This window comes from Balaenoptera borealis (assembly GCF_965194805.1).
Source record: "Balaenoptera borealis genome assembly, chromosome: 20".
Taxonomy (NCBI): Eukaryota; Metazoa; Chordata; class Mammalia; order Artiodactyla; family Balaenopteridae; genus Balaenoptera; species Balaenoptera borealis.
In genome coordinates this window covers 8609252-8627684 of record NC_138879.1, presented here as the reverse complement: position 1 = coordinate 8627684, position 18433 = coordinate 8609252, and the positions used below count along the sequence as shown (strand labels likewise).

General features: G+C 50.4%; 1 long non-coding RNA gene across 1 annotated transcript in view; it reads left to right on the top strand.

The window, feature by feature from the left end:
- The window catches only part of LOC309618253, a 34122-nt gene extending 18214 nt beyond the window's left edge, over positions 1 to 15908 (top strand). The window contains exons 2-3 of the long non-coding RNA XR_014238374.1: positions 11182 to 12097; positions 15225 to 15908. This is a non-coding gene — a long non-coding RNA (uncharacterized lncRNA). The remainder of the gene's footprint in view (positions 1 to 11181; positions 12098 to 15224) is intronic.
- Positions 15909 to 18433: the final 2525 nt, after the last annotated feature.

Below are 18433 nucleotides of genomic sequence, written 5' to 3'. Positions count from 1 at the left end.
GAAGAGGCATCAATCTCTCGTACAATAGAAGCCTGCTCATTTCTGATCTCCAATCAAGCAGAGGAGACAGAAGGGGCAGCTGTCATCAAGCGGCCGAAGCTCCAGAATCACTGCTGAGTAATTGCTTGGAACTTCAAGTCTGGGATGGAGGCTCTTCAAGCCATATTTCATGGGAGAGATACTGAGCCCTCACCGGGAGGAAGAAATATGGTCGTTAAATGACAGCTAATGGTCCATTATTCATCTGGGGGCAAATCAGTGAGGTTCATTAAGCTGACCAGCCCAGCCTTGGAAGAGGGATGTAAAATTAGCTGGAGGATGGAAGAGGTAAGACACTGGAGGGAAGTCGTGTAGAGGAAGCTTGTCTTCCAGGTGGTGACTCTGGAACATGAAAGGGAAGGAGGTGGAGGTTCGTTTTCTTCCCTGCTCCTTGCAAGGAGTGTTTTGACTCTGCGGCACAGACTTCTGAAAAGAATCCCCAGTCCGTGCATCTGACTGGCCAGCCCCCCTCCAAGATCACCAACTTCCACTGTTAAATTCCCACCCCACGCCACCCCCATAACCTTTCCACAAAAGGCTGCACCATCAACCCCACCTCTGAGTAATCAGAAAACGGAGAACAAACTCCTCTCCCAGGGAAAAAGCTGGAACCTACCTGCCCAGGGAAATCTATATGTAAATTCAGACAATCTGCAGTCTTCCTGGTGCAACACTTTTGGTCTCCAGCCAGGTCGCAAGCAAAGATAAAACAGGCTGGCAGCAGGTTTCTGGTCAGAGCTGGAACTGCCAGCATGAGGGGTTACTGTCTGGGCAGGGACCAGGGGAGGGACGTCCGTGTCCCAAAACCATGTCAAAAGTTCTCTGCTTTGTCCCAGAGAGCCCCAACTGATAGCTTACTTTCAAGTCTTAACATTGTAATTGATGCACTTGAAAAAAATAAAAGAACACAGATGGGAGAAAATTAAGTCGTTTCAGATATTACGAAGCAAAGCTTTCTAAAAGCCTGACACTCGGCAGGGTGTGCCTCACATCAGTGTCCAAATTGGCCTGGTCACACTGGCCACACCTGCCGTCCATGCTTCGAGGCCCATGACCTCCTCGCCTGGTGTTACCTAATGTTTAGCATCACTCAGCACAGGCCACGTGGTGCCGTGGTGCAAAGGCAAACAAGCCCCGAGTCTCAGGGGCTCCCTGTGAATAGTGTGGGTCATCTATGGCCCTGCTCTCAGTGATGACAGAGGCAGAGGTTGGAGTGACGTAGCCACAAGTCCAGGAACACTGGCGGCCGCCAGAAGCCGGAGGGGGCCAGGGAAAATTCTCCCCTAGAGGCTTGGGACGGAGCACAGTCCTATGACACCATGATTTCTGACCTTTGCCCTCCAGAACCCTGAGAGAATCCTTTTTCTGTTGTTTCACGTTGGTGGTACTTTGTTACAGCAACCATAAGAAACTGATACAAGTTATATCTTCACTCCGGGACCCAAGCTGACCGAGCAGCTTCTACCCAGACCACTGGAGGTTTTCCTGGAAGCAAAAGAAAGCAAGGCACGAAGTATGAGCTGGTTCTCAAAGCTTCCACACGAAAGTGACCCAGTCACTCTGCTGACATTTCATTGGTTGGAGCGGATCACCTGGACACCCCTGAGTTCAGAAAGCAGGGAGATCTAATCCTCCATCGCAGAGGTTGACAAACTTCTTCTGTAAAGGGCCCCGTAGTAAATATTTTAGACTGTGGGCTGCATGGTCTCTCTTACGGCCCCTAAGAGAGCCTTGAAATGTGTCCCCTACAGTTGAGAGATGCAAAGGACAGACACCCAGCCCAGCCCGAAGAAGCTTGCATGAATAGGGGCGGGGTCTGCACCCCCAGAGACAACACAGCAGGGAAATGGGCTTCGGCTGTTCAGATGGCAGAGCCAGGAGAGGGCTTGGGAGACGAAAGGACAGCCCCCAGGCCCAGGGGTTTCAGTGCGAGCAAGGAGATGAGATGCTCTTTGTGGACCAGAGAGAGAATCTGCCAGGGGCCACGCGGGGGCCTGTCCAACGGGGCCGTCTCATGGGGTTAGGGGCGGTGCCCAGCAGGGTGATGCAGGGGCTCCTGATGGCTGTTCAGTCAGAGGAAGGAGTCACATGGGGCCATTCAGAATTTGACAAGCACACCTGGGGTCACAGGTACCCCAGAGACAGGCAGGGAACGTTTAAGGAATCCACAGAAGCCAGGAGAGGAAACTTTTCTTCACAACCGGGTCCTGGAGTGTTATTATAAACTGGCAAAGCTCACTTACCATCCTGCCTGCCTGCCTGCAGGAGCCTCCGTGAACCCCGCAAGGCGGCCAGCGGTTTGAGGCTCCTGGATTTCTGCTTTTGAGCTGCATTTGTTCTGCACACACCCTCCCTCAAAGAGATGGGAACCCGGTTAAAGCAATATGAAGTGGGACTATTGGAGTCAAACTCAAGATAGTGGGAGAGCAGGAGAAGAATAACACCCCATTGTCTTTGAAATTTCAGGAGGGCTTTGGGTTAATTGCGGTGCCAGGGGATCTGCAAAGCACGTTCTCCCACGGTGGCCAGGGCAACTTCCCGAACACTCCTTAATTAATAGATGTCCTTTTCTGCAGTGGTTTCTGGGTCTCTCATCAGCCAATTGAACTGTTCTCCTGGAAACAAAGACCCATTTGGAGGTGCTGGACTTCCGGTAATTTCTTTCTTCCATCTCTTTGTCTGGAGAAGAGTGCACTGAATGGCAGGTCCGATGAATTCCATTTCTCAGTGACAAAATCCCTGGGGGGGGTGCGGTGGGGGGGGCGGTTGCTATAGTGACTGGGGGTGGGCCACTCTATTAATTTGCAGAGGAACAATGAGGAAGTCACTGACCCTCAGCAGGAAGTCTGAGCTTGAAATGACCATTGTCTCCTGAGTTCTTCCCCATCATCTCCAGGTGAGGGAGAAATGGACCCACAGGGTTAGCGCAAGCGCACGATAAAAAGAACAAATTGGGAGAAACAGCTTCTCAAGGCAAGGGCTGGGAGGAGGGTGGGATGGGAGGGATTTCCTGGTATCATGAGCTGCCTTCACAGTCAGGCAGAACTTGTGCTGAGTTTCCTTTTATCTGAGGATGAGGCAAAGCAAAAAGGGAAACTGCTGAGGAAGGCTGGGAAGGACCCCACCTCTGCTGGTCCTGATGCAGGACTGTGGTCATTGTACCCAAATGGCCTTCACCTCTCTAGCCCTCCCCATCCTAGGTCCTGGAGCTCGGGGCTCAGCCTTCCAGCAGGACTGGGGGTGCGCGGGCATGCCCTCCGTCCACAGAGCCTACAAAATTTGGAAGGCAGCTATGCTCACCACTATACCAGCAACACTGCACTCAAAATTTGAATCAGATTTCACTCCCAATTCAGGAGAGGCCTGAGAGCCAGTCACAGAGTGTCCTCAGCAGAATAATGGCTCTCAGAGTCGTCCACATCCTAATCCAGGGAGCCTGTGAATATATTACCTTACATGGTGTGGAATAATAAAATATATAGTTCGTTTTTTGTCCCAGGTCCTAGGCACAGAGCTCCTAAGACCCTTGGAATTTCCTGAGTGTCAGGAGTGGCCTCTGTCATTCATAAGGAGCCCTCCCTTTTTTAAAATTTACATACAGCTGATTTATAATGTTTCAGGTGTACAGCAGATTCAGATACATATATATAGATATAGATATAGATATATATTCTTTTTCAGATTCTTTTCCGTTATAGGTTATTACAAGATCTTGAATATAGTTCCCTGTGCTCTACAGTAGGTCCTTGTTGTTTATCTATTTTATGTATGGTAGTGTGTATCTGTTAACCCCAAATTCCTAATTTATCCCTCCCCCCCATAAGAAGCACTTTTTGATCTCACCTGAGTTTATGCTGATGAGGTGACTTTGGGTGCCCCCCCCCCAAGATGGCTTCTGGATGGGGCTGGTCTCCAGAAAGACCAAGTGATTGGAGAGTTGGAACTTTTAGCCCCACCCACTGGCCTCCAGGGAAGGAGAGGGCCTGGAGATGCAGCTCAGTGAAAACTCTTGAAGAAGATTTGATGAGCTTCTGGTTGGTGAGGTTGGCTCATCCCACAGGGACAGAAGCTCCTGCTCTCAGGTCACTTCTGGACCTGGCCCTGTGGGGACCTCCTCATCTGGCCGTTCATCTGTATCCTTTATAATCAACTGGTAAACGTCAGTAAATGTTTCCCTGAGCTTTGTGAGCCATTCTAGCAAATGATCAAACCTGAGGAGTGGTGGTGGGAATCCTGATTTATAGCCAGTAGGTCAGAAGTACTGGTGACAATCTGTGTGTTGTGGGGAGTCCAGTGGGACTGAGCCCTTAACCCGTGGGGTCGGAGGCTATCTCCAGATAGATAGTGTCAGAACTGAGTTGAGTTATAGGACAGCCAGCTGGTGCCTGCTGAGGACTGGAGGATTTCTTGATGTGGAAAACACCTGCCCGCTCCACACACACACATCTGGTATCAGAAGTATTGAGAGAGAAGAGAAAAAAAGTTTTCCCTTCACATGACAAAAAAGACTTTGCAGATGTGATTGAAGACCTTGAGATGGGGAGATTATTGTGGATTATGCAGGTGGGCCTAACCTAATCACAGGGCTCTTTTCTTTCTTTTTTTTTTTAAATTTATTTATTTTATTTATTTATTTTCAGCTGTGTTAGGTCTTCGTTGCTGCGTGCGGGCTTTCTCTAGTTGCGGCGAGCCGGGGCTACTCTTCATTGCGGTGCATGGGCTTCTCATTGCGGTGGCTTCTCTTGTTGCGGAGCATGGGCTCTAGGCACACAGGCTTCAGTAGTTGTAGCACGTGGGCTCAGTAGTTGTGGCGCACGGGCTTAGTTGCTCCGCGGCATGTGGGATCTTCCCGGACCAGGGCTCGAACCCGTGTCCCCTGCATTGGCAGGCGGATTCTTAACCACTGTGCCACCAGGGAAGTCCCCCACAGGGCTCTTAAAATGAGGAAGAGAGAGGCTGAAATTGGAAGCAGAGAGAAGGACTCGATTGGCCATTGCTGGATTTGGTGGTGGAGGAGGGGGAGCCGCGAGCCAAGAGAATGCGAGTGGCCTCTAGAAGCTGGAAAAGGGAAAGACACAGACTGCCCCCCACCCCAGAGCCTCCAGAAGGAACTCAGCCCTGCTGACACCCGATTGAGTCCAGTAAGACACATGTTGGACTTCTAACCCACAGAACCGTCAGAGGATAAACACCTGCTGTGTTAACCCACTCAGTCTGTGGTCATTTGTTACAGTGACAGCAGGAAACTCAGACACAGGGCACACTTCTGGAGGCTCTTGAGGACCTCAGCCAAAGCTCCAGTCCCTTCAAAGAAAGAGAAGTAAGACAAGGAAAGAAAGGAGCCACAGTTTGTAGGAGAGTAGATGGGCACCTGGTCTCTGAGTTCCAGCCTCCAGAACCATGAGAAATGCATGTCTGTTGTTGATAATCCCCTCAGTCTATGGTAATTGGTTACAGCAGCCTGAACTGAGAGACGGCATCAGCCCACAGGAGTGGGAGAGGGGCCGCTCTCAGGATGAAGGCGGATGAAAGGAAAGAAGGTTCCCAGGAGGAGGGTTTGGCCTCCATCCTGTGCAAAGAATCCTAGACACGCAGAGGCTGCCTGAGAGCACACAGCAGGCGGGACTTCTTCTGAGCAGACTGTCTGGGTCCCCAGAACGCGTGTCACATGGTATACACGGGTGTGTGTTCCCGGTGAGCAGGGAATGTGGTCACACCCACGGGCTGGGTGGGGTGCAGGGGCTGGAGCAAACACCCACCCGTGTCCACTGGGGAGAAGCCAGCCCGAGCTGGGAGAGAGGTCACTGCTCAGAGGGCAGCCGGGGAAGCCAGACCCCCTTCAGAGGGTGATTCTCAATTTGGCTCGGGGAGGGAACAGCCCTTATGCATGTAAACTTTGACGTGTGCTCATAGCCAAGCGGTCAGAAAAGGTTTTTTTCTTGAACAGCTCATGTTAAAGAAGCACCAGGCAGGCTTTCGTAAACAGCCAAGACCTTGCTGAGGAGGCAGGGAAAGAGGGCCCGTCCTGCAGTGACCGGGTAACTAAGGGAGAGTCAGAGCCCTCAGGGGCATTAGTACCTTGGGTCCCAGACGGGCAGGACTGATTTGTTCCCTGCTGGGGCAGCTATAAAGAGAAGGCAAGTCCATCTCGGGAAGGCAGAGAACAGGCAGGAAAAATAAACTAAAGGGGCTTCCCTGGTGGCGCAGTGGTTGAGAATCTGCCTGCCAATGCAGGGGACATGGGTTTGAGCCCTGGTCTGGGAAGATCCCACATGCCGTGGAGCAACTGGGCCCGTGAGCCACAATTACTGAGACTGCGCTCTAGAGCCCACAAGCCACAACTACTGAGCCTGCGTGTCTGGAGCCTGTGCTCCGCAACAAGAGAGGCCGCGACAGTGAGAGACCCGTGCACCGCGATGAAGAGTGGCCCCCGCTCGCCGCAACTAGAGAAAGCCCTCGCACAGAAATGAAGACCCAACACAGCCAAAATAAATAAATAAATAAATAGCGGTCCCTTTAAAAAAATAATAATAAATAAATAAATAAATAAATAAACTAAAGAACTTCTATAGTTTCTGAGCCAAAAATTATGTCTGGATTCCCCCCCCCCACCTTCACCTCGAGAATGCATTTCCATAAAAAAGATGACAATAGCCAGTTCTGTTCCCTGTGGGCAGCCCCATTCCAGCTCTCCCCAGCCCGGAGCTTCCGCTATTCCTGGTTCCCCTGCACGTCATTCCTTCCAATAACCCCATGACTCCAGGTAACCACAGTGCAACTGGAGCATCAACAAAACAGCCATAAACATCAAGTCACATTCTGTTATACATTGAACAACTCTCTTTTATGGAAAACAATAAAATCTCGTGAGCAGAAATAGAAAATCCTGCAAAAATATATAGCCGTTAATATAGTGAAATTGCAAGGGTTTTTGGAAACCGGGGAAGAATGATGTCTGTCATCTTGGGGACCCTGCCCCAGGGTGCTGTCTCATGGGTAAGATGCAAACATCTTCCGCCGTCACCCCCACTCACCACAAATCATCTTTGGAGTCCGGCTCCACTTCACCAGGCCAGTAGGTGGGGTCCCTGAAACCTGGGAGTGAGTCAGGATCTTGTGAGTTGAATTCTATTTCCAGTGCCCCAGGTGTGCTTGCTATTTATTTGAAAGGGAAACTTTAGGCACAGTAAAAAGAAAAAAATTATTATAAGGCACATCAGCCCTATCTATTCTATCCCTTTTTGGTAAAACTGATTTTTGACTTCCATGTTTAGATCTGGGAAGAGTGTCCGTGAGGGAAAGTGCTGGGTGGCTACAGGAGCTTGTCAGTAACGGTCCAGCTGAATGTTCTAGGGCAACAGGCGGTTCACAGGGCATGGACGTAGTGAGAACTTGGCTCTTTTTGCGCTTCCGCGGGGAAGGAGCTGCAAGGACTTTGAGCCCTAAAGCCTCAGGTCAAGGGAACCAGTTGGCTACTCTGTGGAAGTGGCCTTTTGCCTGTGACCCCAGGTGACCCCATGTGATGGTTTAGCAGAGCCCTGGCGCTCCCCTTGGCACTCCCTCATCTCTACTCTCAGTGTCAGGGCTATTACAGATGAAGCTGCTATGACTATTTCTGTGCAAGTCTTTCTTTTTTTTTTAGGCCTTTTATTGTGAATTTAATTTTTTTTTTAAATTTATTTATTTACTTTTGGCTGTGTTGGGTCTTCGTTTCTGTGCGAGGGCTTTCTCCAGATGCGGTGAGCGGGGGCCACTCTTCATCGCGGTGCGCGGGCCTCTCACTATCGCGGCCTCTCTTGTTGCGGAGCACAGGCTCCAGATGCGCAGGCTCAGTAATTGTGGCTCACGGGCCTAGTTGCTCCGCGGCGTGTGGGATCTTCCCAGACCAGGGCTCGAACCCGTGTCCCCTGCATTGGCAGGCAGATTCTCAACCACTGCGCCACCAGGGAAGCCCCACAAGTCTTTCTTGAGTAAACACATTTTCATTGGGGAATGGAATGATGGGTCACATGGTAGGAGTACGTTTCACTTTTAAGAAACGAGCCAGGTGTTTTCCGAAGTGGTGGTTCCATTTTTCATTCCCACCAGCAGCATCTGAGCGTTCTGGTTCCTTCACATCCTCTCCAGCAGTTATTTTGAAAGGCAGGCGGTGCTATCTCATGATGGTTTTAATTTACTTGCATTTCCCTGATGGCCAGCGATGGTGAGCAGCTCTTCATGAGCTCCTTTGCCATCTGCATATCTTCTTCGGTGACGTGTGTGTTCAAATCTTTTGTCCATTAAAAAAAATTGGGTATTTGCCTTATTATCTCATGCCAACAGTACTTTATACATTTTGTCTTGGGAGTGGGTGGGACACGGTGGCTGGCTCTTCATCTTTTCACACCAATCCATCAACTTTATGTCCTAAGTCTTTCAAAGCTGACTTTTGAAATTCAAAATCCCAGGTCCTTGCCAATCAGAATCAGACTCACCTCTGCTTTTCTGCTCTATCCTGCTGCCTTCCCTCCATCCCAATGGCCTGGTGAGGGTGGCAATGCCTCTTCCCAGGGTCAGCTGGACGGCTCATTTCCAAACAATTTTGTCTTTGCCCCACCCAGGGTCTGTGCCGGCTTCCTGAGAGCCGCTAACCACCCCATGACGTGCTGTATGAGCAGAACCTCCCCACATGTCCAGTTGATAACAGGAGAGGTTTCAACACAGGAAGCCTTTAATGTTCAAGCCTAGGAATTCTGGGCTGTGAAATTTGGGGCCGGGGTGGGGTGGGGGACCTGCTGACCCACTCTTGGACCCTATGATTCATCTGGAATCCTGTAATTCTTGCCTTTGCACAAAACAAGCACCTTTCTGGGTCCCATGTCAGCCCGGAAATGGGCAAGTAGGACCCTGTTTATGGGCACCTCGATACCCCCCTCCAAGATGGAGCTGCGTTATTACTTCAAAGCAAACCCATGCTTCTCCCAATTGCCAGTACACAGAGCTACTGTTTCTTTTTCCATAACATCTGCCAGCACTATTTATTATGCATGTGCTGTGTCTATGGTAGCTTGTCTGGTTCCCCCACGAGGATGTAAGCGCCTCCAGGACAGGAATCCGTGTCATACACGTCCATTCCCACATCTCCAGAAGAACTCCTGGTGAAGAGAAGCAGCAGAATGACTATTGGTTGAGTGAGGATGATCCCAGGAGGCCGAACTCCTTGCGGTCAGCCTCGGGGCCTCTCCCTCCTGATGCCCAGCCTCCCTGACAGGGAGGGGTCTCTAAGGGGTGGGAGGCTGCTGTATCTCCCCATCCTGAACAGGGAGAGAGGCTGAAATTACACCAAGCTGCCTCCCCGCCCCCCATCACTGCCTTTCTGCCTAGCACGATCCCCCAGTTCCCTTACTTTGCCAGCAAATGCTAGATGATGCCCTCCAGTACCTCCCTAGTCAGCCTAGGAGACACTGGTGAGGTCTAAAGCTGTTTCTATGGCAACAGGATCAGAGATTTGATGCTGCAGGACTTGGTACAAGGTGGCTGCCTCCTGCCCTCCTGGTGAGGGGATGTATGAATTGGGGGGGGGGGGCCCTTGGGGTGGGACCACATCGTGAGGTAGAAATCACTGAGGCATCGATGCACCTAGATTCTTCTTGCAAATGTGTCACCTTCTTAACTTCCCTGACCCTCAGTGCCCCAACCTTAGAATTGCCACTGGGTCAGCAGATGTGAGGTGCCCAGCATGGGCCTTGCACGTAGCAGGAGTCAGTAGATGTCACCAAGAGCCCTGGCATGGCATCAGGGAGGGGATGTCTGGGCAGGCCGTGGGTGGCACCACTCAGGGTCAGGGGCTCAGAATCAGTGCGAAGAACGTTGGTTATGGACAGTTCACCCTGACTCTTTCCATATCCCGTCCCAATCTCCCAGCTTGTAGGGCCCTCACTCAACGACCCTTTCTTGTCCCAATCTCATCCCTGGCAGCCCAATTCCCCAGAGATATTTTATGTTCCTTCTACTCCCATCATGACAAAACTGCCCAGAGTTGCGTTCCTCTCGGGCCTGCTTTCAGCTGGAGAAATGCACATGGGGATTAGTCAAGGCACCCAGGTCCCTGTCGGGGTGTTCCTTAGATGGCCTCTTGCCTTTCCCAGGGGACAGCAGGCTGGAATCTGTATAGCATGTGTTTTCACCCCAGCTCTGAGGAGTGGCTCTAAGGTCAGGGAGTCCAGGCTCCCAACGGGCCAAGGGGCAGACTCTGCACAGGTTGGGGACAGACCTTGGGAGTAAGCTGGCCAGAACATTATTATAAATGTGAATGACACTAGTCTCGTAGGGCTATCTTTTAATCCCTCCCAAGTGGCATGATTAGCCATAGAAAACATCAGTACCAGAAAAGCCCGAAGAAACCACCAGATCTGAGTTCACAGACTCATACAGCTACAGAGCCAGTCAGGTGATAGAAATGGTCAGGGAACACCGTAGGGCATGGTGCAACCTGTGGAAAACTGGAGAGCATGTGACCCCTCTAGAGGGGGGCTGCTACCCAGCTCACGAGGGGTGTCACCACATGGGCGCCTCCTAGCTGGGTGACCTCAGGCAAGTTACTTAACCTCTCTGAACCACTGTGTCTGCATCTGTAAAATGGGGCAGATGAGAGAACCTGCTGTGTCTCGGAGTATCCAATGAGACAACGGGTACAAATGGACTGTCCAGTGTCAATACATGGCAGCTGTCACTGTGACTGCCCCTGATGACCTGTCCCATCCTCACTCCTCCCTCTGGGCCTCTTCTGTGTTTTGCTTGACAAGTATTTATTGAGCACCTGTGTGGTGGGTGCTGGAGCTGCCCAGATCCCTACTCAGCAAGGAAGGACTGGGGGCCTGAGTCACCGACACTCAGCCCTCAGCTGGCAGCTCCTTTTGGGGACTGCCTCGGCTGAAGACAGCAGCCTTGCTTGGATGACACCCCCTTCTCAGGGTGACCCATGTCAAAGGACTAATCAACACAGGGATTTAAAGTCCGGGCCTCTCCTCCCACCTTGGGATGGCTCTGGGGGTCACCCATCTTCGCAAATCCCTGTGGGGTCAGCCGGGGCTTCTGTTGAGACTACATCACATCCCAGCTTTTCCCCCGGCCCAATCTGTTTCCTTCCCTTCCCTTCCACAGGCGTGATTCCAAGAGCACCCCGATCAACCTTGTGATGCTAATCTCTGACTCAGGGTCTGCCCCCCCGGAGAATCCAGCCTGAGGTGTCAGAAGGGTCCAAAACACCCACATGGAGTTGGATTTTGGAGCTGGGTCATCTACTATCTGGTTGGCAACGAGGACGCCAGCAGTGGTCAGGGGAGCATAGATCTTCACACAGGTAGCAAACATTGTGAACATTTTCCCCATGGTGACCTGGCATTTTCGGGGAGGAGAATGCACCAGCTGGCGTGGTATATCTGGCATTCGATAAATACGGAGGAAACACTTATCAAATGAGGACGGCGATGCTTTGGGAAAAAATAATGTAAAGCTGAGAGTGATTAATGGGCAATTAAAGGCGAAGTGTGAAAGATGCAGGGCCTTCCTGGGAAAAACATAAGAGGCTCTCATGTCTTGGGATGAGACCCCAGTTTTGGCCCAAGACCTGACCCCAAGAGTAGCAGAACTCCGTAGAAGGCTAAACTCCTAATCCAGGAAGATCTGCCACGCCAAGGTCAGAGTCCTGGTTGGGAAGAATGGGACCCTGATATGTGGGATAAGAACTTATGGGTTGATATCCCCCAAATCTTGAATCTCAAGGTTTCTCCAAGTCTCAGCTTTACGTTGTCTGCAGAGAGGCCCATGTCGCACCCTCCTGCTTGATGACCACCTGGAGGCCTCTCCCCTGCAAAACAACACGCATCCTTTTCAGAAACTGCCCCCTCCTCCCCGCTGGCGGCCAGGGCAAGTTGGCAACATGGCTCAGCTGGGGACACTCTGGGCCTGATGAAAGAGGAAGAAGACCACACTGCAGAGGAGCTTGGGAAGCAGCCGGCTGGTTCCTGCAGAAGGCAGACGAGTCCGCACGGAACTGGTGCCAGACGTGCTTGACCAAGTAGGTGGAACACAGGGCCGGCCGGGGGAGCACTCTTCTGGGCAGGGACCCCTGGAGGTGATGCGAACACCCTGTTAGGACAGCCCCCAGCAGCATAGGAAGGTGATGGCCCACACCAAGAGAGGTAGGAATGCCCGAATTCCATGGGGTCAAAAGGCCAGAGAAGTGGGTGGGTTCAAGGAGATCTACCAGGTAAGGCCAGAAAGCCACCAGATGAGCAGGCACCACGGGAAGTCCCAGAGGACACACCATTTACCAAAGCGTATGGAATGTGCTGGGGAGAGGGCGCCAGCATCGCTAGAAGGTGCACCGGTGCCTCCTCTGTAAGCCCAGGCTGATGGTGGGAGGTAGAGTTGCCCAAAGGGCAGAGCTGAGAGCAGTGGGAGGAAGAGGACCCCACCCCACTCTCTACCTCCTCCCCTCCCCGAAACAACAGAGGCCACGTGGCAACCCCAACCGTCAGCATCCCAATGGATGCAGTTATCACAATGAGCAGCAGACTCGGAAGCCACCATATTGGTACCACTCCATGGGGCCTCCATGGCCGTATCCATGGAGATTACAAATGCATATACCCTTGGACCCAACGAGTCTACTGGGAACGTATCCCACACCTGTCCCATGTTAAGAAAAATCATCCTAAACTGGTGGCTGCTTGTCCTTTCAGTGTCCTGTGAGGGTATTGTCTAGCAGACCCACACGAGGATCATCTAATTTCATAGACATTTGCACCTTGGTTTGACCTACTTTTTGCTATGCGTTAGGGTATTTTACAACGCTGAAGGGCAGATGTCAGCTTGTAGAAAACTGTTAGCTATGCAAATGGTGCTTGTCTAATAACAATTCAAATGAATTTTGTCTGGAAGAGATGCAAATAATTTCTATCCTGTAGAAGTACTAATCCCAAAGGTTACAGTTTTACTGCCCTGGAGTTTATACATGAACCAGTTTTCTATGTAACACAGCTGCCTTATTCCAGATTTCTTTCAGTGCCTATATGTATCCAGCCTCTTGAATTCTCTTTGAACCAATTTTGCCATCCTGCTGGCTCCTCCCTTAATGAGTTCAACGTCTTTGACACACAGTCACTTTATAGTGGTGCAAGAATCATGCTTTTCCCTTCTTGAAAATAAAACTTTGACCCCTAGCACATATACAAATAAAAGCATTTGTGGCGTTGTTTCTTGTAAGAGAAAAGTATTGGAAACTAATGTCAATCAGTAAGGAACAGGTTAAATTAATTATGGTGCATAGACACAAAGGCATATTGTACAGCTCGTACAAAGGATGAGGCAAGTGTGGATGTATTTATATGGAAGAATTTCTGAGATTTAACATTAAATTAAAAAATAGCAAGGTAGGGGCTTCCCTGGTGGTGCAGTGGTTAAGAATCCACCTGCCAATGCAGGGGACACAGGTTCGAGTCCTGGTCCGGGAAGATCCCACATGCCACTGAGCAACTAAGCCCGTGCGCCACAACTATTGCGCCTGTGCTCTAGAGCCTGGGAGCCACAACCACTGAGCCCGTGCACCACAACTACTGAAACCCGCGTGCCTAGAGCCCGTGCTCCACAAAGAGAAGCCACCATAATGAGAAGCCCGTGCACTGCAATGAAGAGTAGCCCAATGCAGGCAGAGGACATAGGAAGGGGTGTTCTGTCCTGGGAAGGCCTCATAGGGTCCTGCTTGGTTACTCTAGGAGTGGGATGCTGGGTTTACTTAACTTTGCAAGAAACTGCCAGATATTTTCCAGAGCTGCTGTCCCATTTTACATTCCTAACAACAGTGTACAAAAGTTCCTGTTGCTCTGTATCCTCACCAAAACTGGGTATGGTCAGTTTTTTTTCCCCTAAGCTTTAGCCATTCTAATAGGTGTGTAATGGTATCTAGTTGTGGTGTGTTTGGTATCTAGGTGTGTTTAATTTGAATTTCTGTAAAGACTTATGATGTTGAACATCTTTTCATGTATTTATTGGCCATCTGCCTCTCTTCTTCGGTGAAGTGTCTGTTCAAATGTTTTGCCCGTTTTTTATTGGCCAATTGTTTGTTTTCATATTAAGTTATGAGAGTTCTTCACATATATTCTGGTTACAAGTTCTTTATCAGCTATGTGCTTCACAAATGTTTTCTCCAAGTCTGTATCATGACTTTTTAAAAACTTTATTGGCTTCCTGCTGTAAGCTTGAGGATTTAGCTCACTTCTTTCTCTTCCCCTCTCTGCCTCTCAAAGTTTGAAAGTTGTTGTTGTTATTTTGTTCTCTTGAGTACCTTTTAACTCTAACATATGAACCTCTATTTCATGTTGCCATCAAATTTGACAGTATCTCCTGACTCCGACTTTGTAACGAGGATATATGCACGCCCACCCTTTTCCCTAACAATCTTTTCCACTCCTTCTGACAACCACATTTGAATCTTTACGTCGTCAAAGTTCTTAATCTGTCTCTGAACTACAGCCAAGTCTTGTCTGCTTTATTGATAGTTTGACTTTAATCATATGTCTATCATACTGTAAATTCTATGGATACCCCTGCCCCCAGCAGACCTTGCTCTCAGGATCTTTATTCCTCCTGCTCCACTCTTGACTGGTTGGTCTCGAGGCCTGGGGTGAACAACCATCCTGATTTCTCAGCACATAAATAAGCCTATTAGTGCTAAAAAAATAAAACATCCTGGCAGCCCGGAATGAGTTGGTCACTTGATCCTGAAACTTCCGTTGACTCCTAGGTTGAATCCAGCTTTCTGGATACTATATCATCCTCTTTCTTTGTTTATTTCCTGACTTCTCTGATATCCTCCAGCAATTTTTAGAGAAAGGGTGTGTTAAAGATAAACTGTGTCCTTCCATGTGTGAAATGTCTTTAATTCTTCCCTGAGGTTTATTGATGGATAGTTTAGCTAGATATAGAATTCTAGGTTGGAAATAATTTTTCCTTGTAACTTGGAGGAATGTTTCATTTTCTTCAAGCATCTGAGCCTAAGGCAGAGCTGTTCCCCATCATCCCCCACCTGGTCTGCAGGTAACACCATCTGAGGAGTTTCAGAGTAATAGCTACCATCTATTGAAGGCCTCCCACAGTCACGTGCATTAGGTACATCATCTCTAATTTTCCACTAACCCTTTCAGGTAAGGATGACCATCCCCATTCTTCTGATGAGGAAGCTGAGGCTCAGAGGTTAAGAAACTTGTCGAAGAGCAGCAGCTGGTAAGTGGCACAGACATTAACTGATGTCTGAAAGTTACTCACGGCCGTGTGCCCCATACATGGTGACAGGATTCCCACCTCTGCCACAGTCTGGAGTGGCCCAAAGGAGCAGTCAAGTCCCAAAGGCTGACCCCAAGAGGCCCGTCGCCTGGGTGTTCCCAAAGCCACTGGGTTGGGAATTTTGGAGGCTGAATCCTGGGCGACCCCCTCCCCATGGTCCTGTAGAAACAGCCACATTGTTGTTGGTCAAGATTCTGGATCAGTCCTCCCTCGCCTGCATGGCCAGCAGGCCACCCGACCCCGCTCGGCCGCCCACAGCCTTCAAGCCTTGCAGAACTTGATTCTGCCTTTCATCACCTGTGCAGAGCAGGAGGTGGCAGCCCTTACAGAAGGTGGAAAAAACCCAAGGAAGCACGCAGTGAAGGGGGTGTGATGGGAAGGAAAGGAAAGGAATCGGAAGTGAAATCTAACTTTTAAAGGGGAACTGTCCCCCAAATTGGTAGCTGGAGAGAAACTTTTGAAAAGCATCTGGTTCAGTCCCCGCCCCCTCCACTTTCCCAGCAGTAGGTACCAGGGCCCGCGGTGGGGGGCTGGTGTCTTGGCTCAGAGTAGGCACCGGAGGGGCTGGCGGAAATGGAGGGGGCCTGGGGGCAGCAGCCTTCTGGGCGGGGAGGGCTCACCCTGAGGCCCCTGGCAGGTGGGGTAGCAGGACAGAAAGGAGCTCCTGCTTCGTGACAGGCGCCGGCATGCGGAGCTCCTTAAATTCCCCCACCGCCCCCCCACCAACCCCGCAGCCTCAGGACAAGGTCTCACAGATGAGGAGGGAGAGGCTTGCCTCAGGAAATTTCCATTCTCACCCTCAAGGGCTGGCCTTGGGCTTTGGCAATCGATCCTGCCCTCCGGGAACCCTCGCCCTGACCCCTCTCCTCCTTCCCCATCCGGGAGGCAGAGAAGGAAAGGGTGAGGGAGCTGCCGGCCGCTGGGCTCCCTGCGTCCTCAGGCGCAGCTCCTCGTGCATAAAGCAGGAGGAACCTTTTCCTCCACAGTTAATCAAAACCTCTGGGCAGAGATTGCAGATGAAAGGCCCCTGTCATTTCCCTTGCAAATGAAGCCACTGCTCCGTGTCTTTTCCTCTTTAAAACCTAATCAACTCAGCGGTCGACCCAGGAGCCCAGGGCTGCTCGGCTCACCGGTCCCCAGGCAGGTAGCTGGCACATTTCAATTAGCTTGACGAGGCCCCATTAAGCATACAGGGCACCTTCGATCCCTGACCACCCACCACCCCGCCCGCCCCGGCCCTGGCTGAAGCCCAGGGAACTGGGGCTCCCGCCTCCAGTGGTAATTAGTGGATTTTCAAGCCTGGTGCCCCAAATCCAGGCCCAGCTGGAGAGGTCTGCTGCGCAGGTCAGGCTGGACCTGTCACCATGCCTCTCAGAAGTCCAAGGATTTAGACTTCGAGGTGGAGGTGGGGAGGTGGGGTCGGGGAGCCCAGGGACACACACCAGATCTTAAGGGAGACCCACAATGGGGCCCTGGTGGAGGGACCTCAGGTTGCAGAGCTCAGTCCCAGATAAACCAAGAGATGAAGGCTCATTGCTCATTCTCTGGGTGCCTGGAGTCCCCCTTATCTGTAAAATGCGATAATACGATTATCTGCCTTGTATGGCCACTGTGAGGAGTAAATGAGATGGTCTGGGTATAGCCCTTGGCACAGTGTCTGGAACTTAGAAAGCATTTCATAAATGTTAGCCACGATTTGTATCAATGCAGTATTCTATCAGCACCAACATCAGACCACCCCTACTGTGGACAGCTGCCATATTGTATTGATAGAATCAGCCATTCACTGAAGGAGCGGGAGCTTGGGTATGTTACTTAAACTCTCTGTGCTTTCCTGTTCTCATTCCACAAATAATATACCTATTTTGTGGCGTTAATGAGGGATTTACTCAGATAAAAAAGCTCGAGGACTCTCAGAGGCACGCAGACTCTAGAGCCAGATTCCTGGGTCCAAATCCCAGCTCCACTTAGCTGTGTGACCTTGGGCAAACTACTTTACCTCTCTGTGCCTCAAGGTCTTCTTCTGTAACATGAGGGATGACAACAGTACCCACGTCAAGGACCGTGAGACATAGCTAAGAGATACTTTTTATGTGGGTAAAATCATGGCTCAAATGGAAAAGGAACATGTATCAAAGATTTTCTTGAACTCATTAACTCCTGAGGGAACCAAGATGTTACAACCGGTTCAAAGGAGAATTCAAAGAACACACACATGTGGGTAACTGGGAATGCTGAAATAAATTTACGAAGCGATGCAAACCTGGCCCCAGAACAATAATCAATTGCATTCCATCAACTCAGCTCCTATGCACTCCTATGGACAAAAATTACGTGCATTATTATCAGTTTTCTACAACTTAGAGTTGTAGCTCAAAGACAACAAAAAGTGGAGATAACCCCAAAGGTCTGTGAGACAGGATCCACAGTAAGAGGTTTGGGTTTTTTGCCCGTGTCAGGGTCTTTTTCAGCAGAAATGAATCACTACACACAGTGCCCAGTATATAGTAAGTGCTATACAAGTTTTTGTAAAAAATAATGTGGAAATATTGATACGTAAATGAAGGCCAACCAAATGAGAATAAGCAAAGACCATTTATTCAAGGTTGCTGTAGCCCCCATCCCTTTTCTTTCAGCAGAAACTCACAGGCAGGCAGGGGAGTGGGAAGGCTTTCTAGGGGTGCAAAGAGGAGAGCTCAGATGTGCGCCGATTGGTGGCTGGAGGCCTGGGCAAGCTGGTGGGGGTCTGCTAGCAGCAGGGTATCCCACTGGTTAGGGGTGCATACTTGGCACTCTCTGGTTGGTCCTAAGTTGGAAGTGGGGACAAAAATTAAGGATGCTGCCGGTTATGAATCAAGTCCTAGCTGTTTGGGGCCAGTTGTTACAGGGCTGGTTGTTAGGCTTCCAGGATGTTTGCTAGAGATAGTGGTCTGAATTCCTCCAAGTCTGACTTACAGCCAGCAGGCCGGCTTCCTGGACTGGCTACTGTAGATAATGAGTTTGTTTCCTGGGCTGGTTGCTGCAGGTTGTGGGTCAGCGTTCTATTTTTATATACAGTCTGGCCGTTATC